The sequence below is a fragment of the Sapajus apella genome, unplaced genomic scaffold (assembly GCF_009761245.1).
Source record: "Sapajus apella isolate SASKATOON/1434 unplaced genomic scaffold, GSC_monkey_1.0 scaffold4, whole genome shotgun sequence".
Lineage (NCBI taxonomy): Eukaryota > Metazoa > Chordata > Mammalia > Primates > Cebidae > Sapajus > Sapajus apella.
The window spans coordinates 15,081,850-15,096,406 of NW_022436944.1; the positions used below are offsets into that span (position 1 = coordinate 15,081,850).

The window sequence follows — 14,557 nt, forward strand, 5'->3', positions numbered from 1 at the left end:
CGTCTCAAAAAAAAAAAAAAAAGACTCTGTCTCAAAAAAAAAAAGTTTGCCTGAACAGAAAACTGTAATGCTTCAGTGACCAGGGTGGTGTCAAAGTGTTTGCTGAGACAGTCCTCAAGAGATTTTTTTTCACCCCAAGTGGTCTCTTGAATGTGCTAACAAACCCCACATTCATCAAATTTCTTATGAAAAGTAGAAAATGTTGCAAAACATGCTGAAGGTAACCTGTACTGATATTAAACAGCTACTACTATTTTTTCTACTCTGAGGTATAAATTAGAGAACAACTGAGAAGAGCTGATTGCTTAATAAAATAATTACCATTTTCAGAGATGACCCAATTTTCATGAATAAAATTTTTAAAAACCAGGCTGGGCACAGTGGCTCATGCCTATAATCCCGGCACTTTGGAAGGTTGAGGCAAGTGGATCACTTGAGGTTGGGAGTTCGAGACCAGCCTGACCAACATGAAAAGACCTCATCTCTACTAAAAATACAAAATTAGCCAGGCATGGTGGCAGATGCCTGCAATCCCAGCTACTCGGGAGGCTGAGGCAGGAGAATCACTTGAACCTAGAAGATGGAGGCTGCTGTGAGCCGAGACTGCACTCCAGCCTGGACAACAAGAGCAAAACTCTCAAAAACAAAAACAAAACCAAAAATTTAAATCTAATTATGTGAGCAAAAAAAAAAATTGAAAAAAATTAATTTATCATGTCTGTAAATGGTCATGGCAGTAACTATTTTACAGCTTATTCTCTCTTCTCTAATAAATACACACTATGAGAGTTCATGTTTCTGGTTTTCTGAGGTAGCCACTTAATGACTAGCAATTTAAATTCATTAATATCACAGCTGAATTCATTGCAACTTCCCTACCAAAGCCCTAGAATCATTTTTATATTGCTGTAATCCGACAGCATTAAAGAAAAAAACATGAATTTTTTATAATTTCTCTTCTATTACAGCTTTATAGCATGATTTTCAAGTCTCTAATGCAGCTACTCTCAAATGCACTTTATAGGAACAATCAGACAATTTTCCTCTTGGGCAGCAGAAGGCTGCATCTAGAGCATTCCCTTACTTCTAATTCTTCAACCTGTCCTTCCTTCTTCTTAATATTTCTGCAGGCAGTCTGCAGAACACATGGCCGGGTGCAGTGGCTCACACCTATAATCCCAACACTTTGGGAGGCTAAGGCTGCTGGATCACCTAAGGTCAGGAGTTTGAGATCAGCCTGGCCAACGTGGCAAAACCCAATCTCTTCAAAAAATACAAAAATTAGCTGGGTGTAGTGGTGTGTGCCTATAATTTCAGCTACTAGGGAGGCTGAGGCACGAGAATCACTTGAACCTAGGAGATGGAGGTTGAGGTCAGCTGAGATCTGGCCATTGCACTCTAGCTTGGGCAACAGAATGAGATTCTATCTAAAAAAAAAAAAAAAAAAAAAAAAAAAAAAAAAAGGCGACTGGTAGAATGTAGAATGGAACGCTTGTGGAGGTTGTGATGATCAGCAATAATGTATATAGATTACATAATATCCAGTGTAAAACATATGCTCAATCACTATTATTATTATTGATCCTTCCAACAGGCTTAGAAGTTAGGTAGTACAGCTGTCTTAACAGAAGTAATCTACAAAGATTAATTCCTTTCACATTACACTCCACAAGCAAGAATTTTTTAAATTTTTATTTATATATTTATTTTATTTTTTATTTTTATTTATTTATTTATTTATTTATTTTTGAGACAGAGGCTTGCTCTGTCACCCAGGCTGGAATGCTGTGGTGTGATCTTGGCTTACTGCCATTTCTACCTCCCAAGCTCAAGCAATTCTCCTGCCTCAGCCTCCCAAGTAACTGGGATTACAGGTACCTACCACCATATCCAGCTAATTTCTGTATTTTTAGTACAGATGGAGTTTCACCATGTTAACCAGGCTGGCCTCGAACACCTGCCTCGGCCTCCCAAAGTGCTGGGATTACAGGTGTGAGCCACTGCATCCAGCCTATTTATTTATTTTAGGGAAAAGGTCCTGCTCTGTCACACAGGCTGGAGTGCAGTGGCATGATCAGAGCTCACTACAGCCTCAAATTCCAGGGCTAAAGTGATCCACTTGCCTCAGCCTCCCAAATAGTGGGGACTACAGGCATGCACCACCACACCTGGCTAAGCTTAAATTTTTATTTACAAGCCATTTACTTACAGGAATCGCAAAACAACTTCAATTTTTTTTTTTGAGATGAAGTTTCGCTCTTGTCACCCAGGTTGGAGTGCAGTGGCGCAATCTCAGCTCACTGCAATCTCTGCTTCCGGGTTCAAGTGATTCTCCTGCCTCAGCCTCCTGAATAGTAGAGATTACAGGCATGCACCATCATGCCTGGCTAATTTTGTATTTTTAGTAGAGATGGGGTTTCACCATGTTGGCCACGATTGGTCTCTAACTACTGACCTCAGGTGATCTGTCCACCTCAGCCTCCCAAAGTGCTGGGATTACAGGCGTGAGCCATCACACCCAGCCTCAACATCAATTTGTTTACAATATAGGCAGGCAGGATAGGAAAGGGAATTAGGTATGAGACAGACTTATAATCTTTCCTATTCTAGTCAGAATTGAAGACTTTGTCTGCCATCTACAAAATGAGTCCATCAGACCTAAATGTTATGCAAAGATATTCTTTGTCATAAGTTTTATTATCTTCTCCTTAAGGGAGATAATAGAACCTTTCTTTCAGTGTCTTGCTCCACAGGCGGAAGAGCACCTCCTGAAGATGTGCAGCCCGTGCTTGAGTAGGTGGTGAAAGCAGTTATCATGACGCAGAGGATGGTTCCGGTTTGACTTCGGCTGCTGCATTCCTGCTCTCTGGATAGTGCGAGAAGAGTGCTCTGTATCAGTGACTCACAGCAAGACAGGAAATCTCAAGCAGGTCCACCCTTCCTTCCTGCCCTCCAAAGAGCTGAGTTGCAGAACCACAGGCCACAACTACCCTAGAGTCTTGGTGAGAGGGGCTGGAGCCAAGAGTCAGAGACAGAGCAAATGCAATTGAATCTTGAAACGTATTCACGTCAGGGCCCTGCTGCAAGGAAAATAGGTTCTCTTTTTTCTAGAGGATATTTTTTCTGTTGAGATTTCTCTTTTCATCTTTACTCAGTATCTCCCTGGCTTATGCTGGCCTTTGTATTGTTTTTAAAAATGAAAACAATTGACTTGACATAATTCACTTGATTAGACTTCATTTATACCAAGTTTAAAAAGCATGCAAGAAATGACATCAGTCATTATCAAGCAATGCCTCCAAATGGCAAGAGGGCAGAAAGTAAAATGTAATTGCATTTACAGGCGAATTTAAAATGTAGTGTAAAATTCCTTCAACTCATGTTCTTCACGTGAGCAGCAATGATGATAATAATAAAGGCAAACAATTACCCCAAGGACTGATCTAAACGCTTTTGCAGTTTAAGTCACTTAAGGGTTACAACTACGCTTTGAGATCTATACATTATTATTGCTATCATTTTACAGATGAGGAAGCTATCAAAGTGAATGAAAGCCTCATCAGATTTCCCAAAATTGTTTTAAACCTCATAAATAGTAAACAAATAAAGGCCAAATATATAAAGTACATTTATATGTGTGTGTGAGTAATCAATAAATCTGCTGCTGTAAGAGTCAAAAGAGTAAATGATATAAAATGATGATTTATATATTTCCTGCATTTGGCCAGGTTCAGTAATCTATTTCCAATTCATTCAAAAATTAAAAAAAAAAATCCCTGCTAAAAATCAAAAGTCAAAACTCTTCAATGAGCTGTTTACAACAGACCAAATATGTCAGTAGCTTTTGACAAGTCCAATTCATTATATTCCTACAAGGTAGAAATGTCAAAAAAAAAAAAATAGCAGAAGTCTGAATTTCTGTGTGTGAATCAACAAACTAGGTCTCAGACTGAAAAATAATTTCTTGGGAGGGTGTGTATGTGTGTGCATGTGTGCGTGTGTGTGTATGTGTGTAGAAAGAGAGCAAAACTATCTTTCAATTCTCACCTTGTTTTCCTGCTCTCCCCAAACTCAACCCAAACCTTGTATTCCAACCAAACCAATATACTTGTATTGTTCTTGTTCACTGTCTCAGGTGTTTGAATATGGTGCTGTTTCTCTGTCTAAAAAGCCATCCTCTGTCCCCACAGCATTCCACCTAGCAGGTACCTGCAAATCCTCCAGCATTTAGAATTCTTCTATCCATCTGTTCATGTACTCCGGAAGTACGCATTGAATATCTATTATGCGAGTAGGAGAGAACAAGGTTACTGTTCTGATGGGGCATGCATTCTAGTGCAGAGAGAGATACAAAGTTAAGAAAGAGAAAAGAAAAATGGAGGAGGTATGGAAAGAGGGAAGGAAGGAAGGAAGGAAGGAAGGGGCAAGGGGGAAAGGGAGAAGGAAAGAAGGAAGGAAAAAAGGAAGGAAGGAGAGAAGGAGGAAAGGAAGGGGGAAGGAGGGAAGGAAAGAGGAAGGAAAGAAGGAAGGAAGAGAGGGATATAGGAAAAGAAAGACACTAACAAATCATGGCTAATGATAAGCAGAGTCAAATGACTTCCAGTGACTGAGTGGTTACTTACATCAGGTATCAGGAATCTAGCCACCTAAGTTGAGTTCTGAATGACAAGAAGAAGCTAATCATACAGAGATAGGAGGAATAGCATTTTGGCAACAGGAACCAGAGAGCAAGCTAGAGTTCCCAAAGAACTGAAAGGAGCCAGCATGATTGAATTACAGTCAGGGGCCAGATCCCACTGGCTTCATAAGACCAGTAAGAAACTTAAATTGAAAGTTTAAAGTGGAGGATTGATATAATCTAATCTATCACTCTGGCTGTTGAGAGCACACAATGTTAAGGAGTCAAGTGTAGAAGGGGAAATATGAGTTAGAATACAGGTGCATGAGTCAAGCCAATTCTTTCTCCTCTGTGCTCACACATTTTGTAAATACTCAATATTAACATTAACATGTTCTTTAAAAACTGGTTTATTTTATTTCATTTTATTTAAAAACTGGTTTTCTTTCCTTGTACTTAGATAATAAGATACTCACAAGCAGGCCTGAATCATCACGTACAATAAACATTTCCTGCATGAATAAATCAACAACAGAATTCCTAAATAAAACAAGATCTGTCCCAGAGAAAGTTTAAAGCCTCTGAAGACAACAGACATCCGTTTGAATAACCACATAACAAAGAGAATCATTTACATTGCAGAACACAGAGAAAGAATTATACTTGAGGGCCGAGGAGGGAGAAAGCATATTACTCAAATAAAGATGTGATACTGAATTAGAATATTATGGTCCGATGTTCTTTAACACAGTACAGTGTTAAAACAAAGTGGCAGGAGTTGGACAGAGAACAGATTGAGATGTCTTCCACTTCTGATGTTTCACAGTTTCAGTTTATGGTTGTATTTACACTCAAGAATTCTGGGTCAAGATGAAATTCAAAGGAATCTACTGGGGAAGTTATTTATCTCTGCTGAACCACTAAATAAAGAGTAAACAAGAGTGTCAGATCACTTTTGATTTGTCAAATTTCAGCAAAACCCTGACCATGGGATAAAGTGCTCACATTCTAGATGTTTCTTCTTGAAATTATAAAAAGATCAGTCATGAGGAAGGGTGAACTTTGTATTTAGTGTACTCCCTTCATTCTATTCTGTACTTCTCTCTCCTTAGGGGTTGCCCTGTCTCTACTCAAACATTCAGGGACCTTAAATTGCACAAATGATAATCAAGGTGCTTTCTACTCCATTCCCTTCCTTCTTGCTTTGCTCCCCCTTCCCCAGCCTACTTCAACTAGCTACATACATCAGGTAGCCTCTGCTTCACAACAAAATGTTACAAATCTTTGGGACTTAAGACAGCCACTTACTATTTCTCACAGTTTGGTGGTGATTGTGCTTCTGGATGAGGCCAGCAATTTGAAGTTGAATGACCTAAAGTGGCCTCCCTCTCACATCTGGGTCTACAGCTAGGAAAACTGGTATGTTTAAGGTTTTTCTTCATATGCTCGCTTATCCTCAAAGTCTTTTACATGGTGGCAAAAACATTCTCAGCAGCAGGAGGAGGTAAACCCTATATGCAAGCCCCTTTCAAGCCTCTGCACATTTTTTTTCCAGATACTGTGTCTGTCCAGCTTGTTGCCCAGGCTGGCTTCAAGCTCCTGGGCTCAAGGGATGTTCCCGCCTCAGCCTCCTAAGTAGCTGGGACTACCGGTATGCATCACCATGTCCAGTCTGCACCATATTTTTCAATGTTCCATTGGCCAAAGCAAGTTACCCAGCCAAGCCCAGGATTAAAGGATAAGAAATAAACTCAACCTTTGATGGGTGGCCTGGCAAAAATCCCACTGCAAAGGGATATAAGTAATTTGTGACCATACTTATATCCCTGTATGCAATCCCACTCATACCCATTGTGAGGGTTATAAGTAATTTGTGACCATTTTGTGATCTATTACACTATCATTTTGAGAAAATTCATCAAGTTAATTCACAATAAGGTGATAAGGACTCCTAAGAAAGTGCTTTGCTTCTTAATACGGCAAAATATCTCACCTCAAGAGAACTGAGCTTCAGAGTCAGAATTGCAGGCCCAGTGCAAATTAGAAAAAGTTGCTCTTCTTCAAAGAACTCGTGCAAGAATTCCAGTCCTGATCGTTAAGAAGCCACCTATTTGAATACCGATTCCACACACTTTCCCTCTATCCCCAACCCTTAGAAAGTTTCATTACTGTGTGCTTGAAAGGCATGATTTGACTCACAGAAGACAGTGTAGACTCTACCAAATACCTAGTATGTATATTGCTCAAGAAATATTGGTTCAATTAGTTAATTCATGTGTTTCTTTGCATGTGTGTGTGTGTGTGTGCGTCTATGAGTATATGAGTGTACTGAGAGAAAGAAAGGGAGGGTGAGCATGCACAAATACCAGCTCCATTCCAAATGCTGCCATAGGGAGTCAAAAGGCATCATGGCAGAGGGGAATTGGCATGGGTTTTAAAGTCAGATGAACATACTACCTTTGTAACCTTGGGTAAATTATTTAATGTCTCTGAGCCTTAATGTCCTCATCTATAAAATCGGCATAATACCTTTGCTATACTTTTGCTACAAGGTCATTAAGAAAAAACAATCGAATGATATACACAGAACACCTATAACAACACATGACTCATTATAGACTTCTGGTAATTAGCAGGAAGCAGGAGTCAAGCCTAGATTCCCATACAAATTTCATTCTTCTCTCTCTCCTTCTTTTAGCTTTAGTGCTGCTTTCCTTCGGTTGTCTGCCTCCTTCTACCTACCAGTCCTACCTAGACCTGTCCAATTAGAGAAATAAGCATGGATGGAAATGGGGGCAGAGGGAGTGTTTTTTAGATGGAACCTGCATCTTTAAGTTCTATCAGTGAGAGCTTCTTCTACAGCAGTCTTAGATCATTAAAAGTAAGCCTCTGACTACTCATTGTTGGTCATTATGCTGCGTAAACTCACAGCCTTAGCAACTGCCTAGACTTGGATTTGGCCTTGGTAAATTTGGCACTCAGAAATTATGGGCCGGGCGCGGTGGCTCAAGCCTGTAATCCCAGCACTTTGGGAGGCCGAGGCGGATGGATCACGAGGTCAAGAGATCGAGACCATCCTGGTCAACATGGTGAAACCCCGTCTCTACTAAAAATACAAAAAAATTAGCTGGGCATGGTGGTGCGTGCCTGTAATCCCAGCTACTCAGGAGGCTGAGGCAGGAGAATTGCCTGAACCCAGGAGGCGGAGGTTGCAGTGAGCCAAGATCGCGCCTGGGTAACAAGAGCGAAACTCCGTCCCAAAAAAAAAAAAAGAAATTATGGGTAAATTTTAATTAACTGTTACAGACAGAACACCATGACTTTTCTTCTTGGACCCTCAACCTCACATTCTGATGAAATGCTGATTTTAAATATATGCATATAAAAGAGAATAAGTTCATAATAAATCCCAGGATTAAGGAATTACAGATTTCTATATATTTCTCCAAGATAGTTGCAGGATGGGATCACAGACTGCCTGGATGCAAATGTCAGCTCTGCTGGTTATAACCTGTATGACTTTGAGCAACTGTGTTTCCTCATTATAAAATGAGGATAATTATAGGACGGTTGACCCTTAAACAACATGCATTTGAACTGCATGGGTCCACTTTCATGTGGATTGATTTTCAACAAAGGTAGATCAAAAATACAGTATTTGTGGAATGCGAAACTGGCCTACAATAAAGGCTTTTTGTATATGCCATTTCCTGAGGGACCAATTTGCCAAACTTGAGTATGCACAGATTTTGGCAGACGTGGGGTTCCTGGAACCAATTCCCTGTATATACATAGAGTCGACTGTAGCTACCTCATAGGGTTTCTGTGATAATTGGCCAAGTTAATCACAATATAAGCACTTAGGACAATTCCTGGAATGCTGCTTAATAAAAGTTAGATTTTGTTGTTATAAATTGAAGCCAGAGAATCCACAGCCAAGAAATTAAACAGAAGAAAGTTGCAAGTTCAAAGCTTGAAACTGGCAAGAATGCCAGGGGAAAGTGAGACAGAAATCAAGGGTACGGGTTTCACGCTTACAGTAAAGCTGTGCAAGTCCACCTTCACCCCATTCTCTACTCCCTCATCTACACACAAAGGTGATGTATACCCTTGTTTAAACTAAAACCAAAATCGTATTCTCTAAAGAAGTCAAACAACCTGCCTATAAAGGGCCAAGACCCCTGTTATGGGTACTTGGCCCATAATTGGTGCCTCTCTGTTTTAGTTGACTAAGCAATTTAGCATAAAGAGATCACCAAACAATACACAATTTTTTAAAAATGTACACCTAGTCACCTTTTTCCATGTCAAAACATAAAGCCTAAAAACTTTGTGAGAAAAGAAACAAATTATCTCTAAAGAGATCAGAATCTGACTGGTGCCAATCCCTTCCCAGCAAAATTGGTTGCTAGAGGATCATAGAAAATGCTTTAATTGTTCTGAGGGAAAGTTCTCTTGAAACTAGAATTATGGACAGATGAATTTATTTTCTTAACTCCCAGGCATACTTTCTGAGAAAAACAATTATTTGAGGATATACCAGAGGAAAAATTAAAAGTACCCAAGACAAAGAAGATCATGGCAGCCGATAAAAAAGTAAACTTGACCTAGAAATCTAGGAAAAATATTATTGGATGAGAGCTGTCCAGCAAGCATAGAAAATCCACAGTCCAAACAGTAATAAGAAATCAAAGGGCTTTGAAGAGTAAGTTGCAAATAGAAATATTCAAGTAGGAAATATTCTTATTACAAACTGGATGATCTTTGACAAGATGAAAGCTAGAGGCATATTATAATTCTGCCCACAAAAAAGGTGAATTAGAAATTCAAATTCTTGAAAAGATGTGTAAAGAAATCATGGTATAAATATTTAAAAAACCCATAAAGTTGTGTAATATTTACATAAATTGAAGAAGAGAATCCATTTGACCTTGACACTTCAACTAGTACAGGTTATATATATATATACATACATACATATATATATTTTAAGTTCTAGGATACAGGTGTAGAACGTTGCAGGTTTGTTACATAAGCATACACGTGCCATGGTGGTTTGCTGCATCCATCAAGCCATCATCTACATTAGGTATTTCTTCTAATTCTATCCCTCCCCTAGCCCACTACCCCCACCCCCCTGCTATACCTCATCTAGCCCCCCACCCCACAACAGGCCCCAGTGTGTGATGTTCCCCTCCCTGTGTCCATGTGTGAACATGCGGTGTTTGGTTTTCTGTTCTTGTGTCAGTTTGCTGAGAATGATGGTTTCCAGTTTCATCCATGTCCCTGCAAAGGACATAAACTCAGCCTTTTTATGGCTGCATATTATTCCATGGTGTATATGTGTGACATTTTCTTTATCCAGTATATCACTGATGGGCATTTGGGTTGGTTCCAAGTATTTGCTATTGTGAACAGTGCCACAGTAAACATACGTGTGCATGTGTCTTTATAACAGAATGATTTATAATCCTTTGGGTTTATACCCAATAATGAGATTGCTGGGTCAAATGGTATTTCTAGATCTAGATCCTTGAGGAATCTCCACACTGTCTTCCACAATGGCTGAACTAATTTACACTCCCACCAACAGTGTAAAAGCATTCCTGTTTCTCCACATCCTCTTTAGCATCTGTTGTCTCCTGACATTTTTAATGATCGCCATTCTAACTGGTATCTCAATGTGGTTTTGATTTGCATTTCTCTAATGACAAGTGATGGTGAGCACTTTTTCATATGTTTGTTGGCTGCATAAATGTCTTCTTTTGAAAAGCGTCTGTTTATATCCTTCACCCACTTTTTGATGGAGTTATTTTTTTCTTGTAAATTTCTTTAAGTTCTTGGTAGATTCTGGATATTAGCCCTTTGTCAGATGGGTAGATTGCAAAAGTTTTTTCCTATTTTGCTGGTTGCCAGTTCATTCTAATGATAGTTTCTTTTGCTGTGCAGAATCTCTGAAGTTTAATTAGATCCCATTTGCCTATTTTGTCTTTTGTTGCCATTGCTTTTGATGTTTTAGTCATGAAGTCCTTGCCCATGCCTATGTCCTGAATGGTATTGCCTAGGTTTTCTTCTCGGGTGTTTATGGTGTTAGGTCTTAACATTTAAATCTTAAATCCATCTGGAGTTAATTTTTTTATAAGGTGTAAGGAAGGGATCCAGTTTCAGCTTTCTGCATATGGCTAGCCAGTTTTCTCTGCACCATTTATTAAATAGGGAATTCTTTCCCCATTGCTTGTTTTTGTCAGGTTTGTCAAAGATCAGATGGTTGTAGATGTGTGGCACTACTTCTGAGGCCTCTGTTCTGTTCCATTGGTCTATATCTCTGTTTCGGTACCAGAAATTCTGGGTTGAAAATTCTTTTCTTTAAGGATGTTGAATTCTGAGTTGAAAATTCTTTTTTTATTTTTATTTATTTATTTATTTTTTTTTTTGAGACGGAGTTTCGCTCTTGTTGCCCAGGCTGGAGTGCAATGGCGCGAACTCGGCTCACCGCAACCTCCGCCTCCTGGGTTCAGGCAATTCTCCTGCCTCAGCCTCCTGAGTAGCTGGGATTATAGGCACGCGCCACCATGCCCAGCTAATTTTTTGTATTTTTAGTAGAGACGGGGTTTCATCATGTTGACCAGGATGGTCTCGATCTCTTGACCTCGTGATCCACCCGCCTCGGCCTCCCAAAGTGCTGGGATTACAGGCTTGAGCCACCGCGCCCGGCGAAAATTCTTTTTTTTAATGCTTATTTGATTACTGTAGCCTTGCAGTATAGTTTGAAGTCAGGTAGCATGATGCTTCCAGCTTCACTTTGTTTTTTGTTTTGTTTTGTTTTTTGTTTGTTTTTGCTTAGGATTGTTTTGTCTATGTTGGTTCTTTTTGGGTTCCATATGAAACTTAAGGTGGTTATTTCGAATTATGTGAAGAAAGTCAATGGTAGCTTGATGGGGATAGCATTGAATCTATAAATTCTTTGGGCAGTATGGCCATTTTCACAATATTGTTTTTCCATCTGTGTCCTCTCTTATTTCCTTGAGCAGTGGTTTGTAGTTCTCCTTGAAGAGGTCCTTCACATCCCTTGTTAGTTGCATTCCTAAGTATCTGTAGCAATTGTGAATGGTAGTTCACTCATGATTTGGCTCTCTGTTTGTCTGTTATGGGTGTATAGGAATGCTTGTGATTTTTGCCCACTGATTTTATATCCTGAGGCTTTGCTGAAGTTGCTTATCAGCTTACGGAGATTTTGGGCTGAGGCGATGGGGTCTTCAAATATACAATCATGTCGTCTGCAAATAGAGACAATTTGACTTCCTCTTTTCCTAACTGAATACTCTTTCTTTTTCTTGCCTGATTGCCCTGGCCAGAACTTCCAGTACTATGTTGAACAGGAGTGGTGAGAGAGGGCATCCTTGTCTTGTGCTGATTTTCAAAGGGAATGCTTCCAGTTTTTGCCATTCAGTATGATATTGGCTGTAGGTTTGCCATAAATAGTTCTTATTATTTTGAGATACGTTCCATCAATACCTAGTTGATTGTGAGTTTTTAACATAAAGGGCTGCTGAATTTTGGTGAAGGCCTTCTCTGCATCTATTGAGATAATCATGTGGTTTTTGTCTTTGGTTCTGTTTATGTGATGGATTATGTTTAATGATTTGCATATGTTGAACTAGCCTTGCATCCCAGGGATGAAGCCGACTAGATTGTGATGCATAAGCTTTTTGATGTGCTATTGTATTTGGTTTGCCAGTATTTTATTGAGGATTTTCACATGGATGATCATCATGGATATTGGCCTGAAACTTTCTTTTTTAGTTGTGTCTCTGCTAGGTTTTGGTATCGGGATGATGTTGGTCTCATAAAATGAGTTAAGGAGAATTTCCTTTTTCTATAATTTGGAATAGTTCCAGAAGGAATGGTACCAGCTCCTCTTTGTACCTCTGGTAGAATTTGGCTGTGAACCTGTCTGGTCCTGGACTTTCTTTGGTTATAGGCTATTAATTGCTGCCTCAATTTCAGACCTTGTTACTGATCTATTCAGGGATTCAACTTCTTCTTGGTTTAATCTTGGGAGAGTGCAAGTATCCAGGAATTTATCAATTTCTTCTAGATTTACTGGCTTATTTGCATAGAGGTGTTTATAGTATTCTCTGATGGTAGTTTGTATTTCTGTGGGATCAGTGGTGATATCACCTTTATCATTTTTTATTGCATCTATTTGATTCTTCTCTCTTTTCTTCTTTATTAGTCTTGCTAGTGGTTTATTGTGTTGATCTTTTCAAAAAACCAGTTCCTGGATTCATTGATTTTTTGAAGGGCTTTTTTGTATCTCTGTCTCCTTCAGTTCTACTCTGATCTTAGTTATTTCTTGTCTTCTGCTAGCTTTTGAATTTGTTTGATTTTGCTTCTCTAGTTCTTTTAATGGTGATATTAAGGTGTCAATTTTAGATCTTTCCTCATTTCTTTTGTGGGCATTTAGTGCTATAAATTTCCCTCTACACACCTTTTAAAATGTCTCCCAGAGATTCTGGTATGTTGTATCTTCATTCTCATTGGTTTCAAAAAACATCTTTATTTCTGCCTTCATTTCATTATTTATTCAGTAGTCATTCAGGAGCAAGTTGTTCAGTTTTCATGTAGTTGTGAAGTTTTTAGTGAGTTTCTTAATCCTGAGTTCTAATTTGATTGCACTGTGGTCTGAGAGACTGTTTGTTATGATTTCCATTCTTTTGCATTTGCTGAGGAGTGTTTTACTTCTAATTATGTGGTCAATTTTAGAATAAGTGTGATGTGGTGATGAGAAGAGTGTATATTCTGTGGATTTTGGGGTGAAGAGTTCTGAAGATGTCTATTAGTCTGCTTGGTCCAGATCTGAGTTCAAGTCCTGGATATCCTTATTAATTTTCTGTCTCATTGATCTAATATTGACAGTGGGGTGTTAAAGTCTTCCACTATTATTGTGTGGGAGTTAAGTCTCTTTGTAGGTCGTTAAGAACTTGCTTAGCAGTTGCTTGCCCGTAAAGGATTTTACTTCTCCTTTGCTTATGAAGCTTAGTTCGGATGGATATGAAATTCTGGGTTGAAAATTCTTTTTTTTTTTTGAGATGGAGTCTCACACTGTCACCCAAGCTATAGTGAAATGGCGCGATCTGGGCTCACTGCAATCTCTGCCTCCTGGGTTCAAGCAATTCTCTGCCTAAGCCTCCCAAGTAGCTGGGACTACAGGCATGCACCGCCACGCCCAGCTAATTTTTTTGTATTTTTAGTAGAGACAGGATTTCACCATGTTGGCCAGGATGGTCTCAAGCTCCTGACCTTGTGGTCCACCTGCCTCAGCCTCCCAAAGTGCTGGGATTACAGGCATGAGCCACCACACCCAGTTCCCAAAAATTCTTCTCTTTAAGGATGCTGAATATTGGTCCCCACTCTCTTCTGACTTGTAGGGTTTCTGCCAAGAGATCCACTGTGAGTCTGATGGGCTTCCCTTTGTGGGTTACCAACCTTTCTCTCTGGCTGCCCTTAGCATTTTTTCCTTAATTAGTACAGGTTTATTAACACACAGTTATATATCTCCTTCTTTATGGGTCCAATCATGCTACTTGTGCCTTATAATATTCACATTATAATAGTGCAAAATCTTTTTACTTAAAAAAGTACATTAATCAACCTATTGTCAAAGAACAGAATAATCAGCCATTGAGAACAGAACCCAACTGACAGAAATATTGACAATGTAAAAAGTTGGGAAATGCACATAGAAGAGAGACAGAAGGAGTATGTGGGGCATTAGTTTTCTTGTTTTACGGGATGATGAATCCAGATTTCTGAGTTGATAGATCAAGAAACAAATATTAATTTGTTTAAACACATAAAGGTAGCCAGGCCTCAACTAAATACTATTTTAAAGGGGCCCCAAAAAAAGTCAGAGGCTGGGTGCCGTGGCTCTGCCTG

At 39.3% G+C, this 14,557-nt stretch overlaps 1 long non-coding RNA gene across 1 annotated transcript; it reads left to right on the top strand.

Annotated features, from left to right (window-relative positions):
* Window positions 1–83: 83 nt before the first annotated feature.
* On the top strand, window positions 84–13,697 carry LOC116539786. The gene is made up of 3 exons (XR_004264189.1): window positions 84–95; window positions 10,568–10,577; window positions 13,611–13,697. It is a non-coding gene; the product is annotated as an uncharacterized LOC116539786 (long non-coding RNA).
* Window positions 13,698–14,557: the final 860 nt, after the last annotated feature.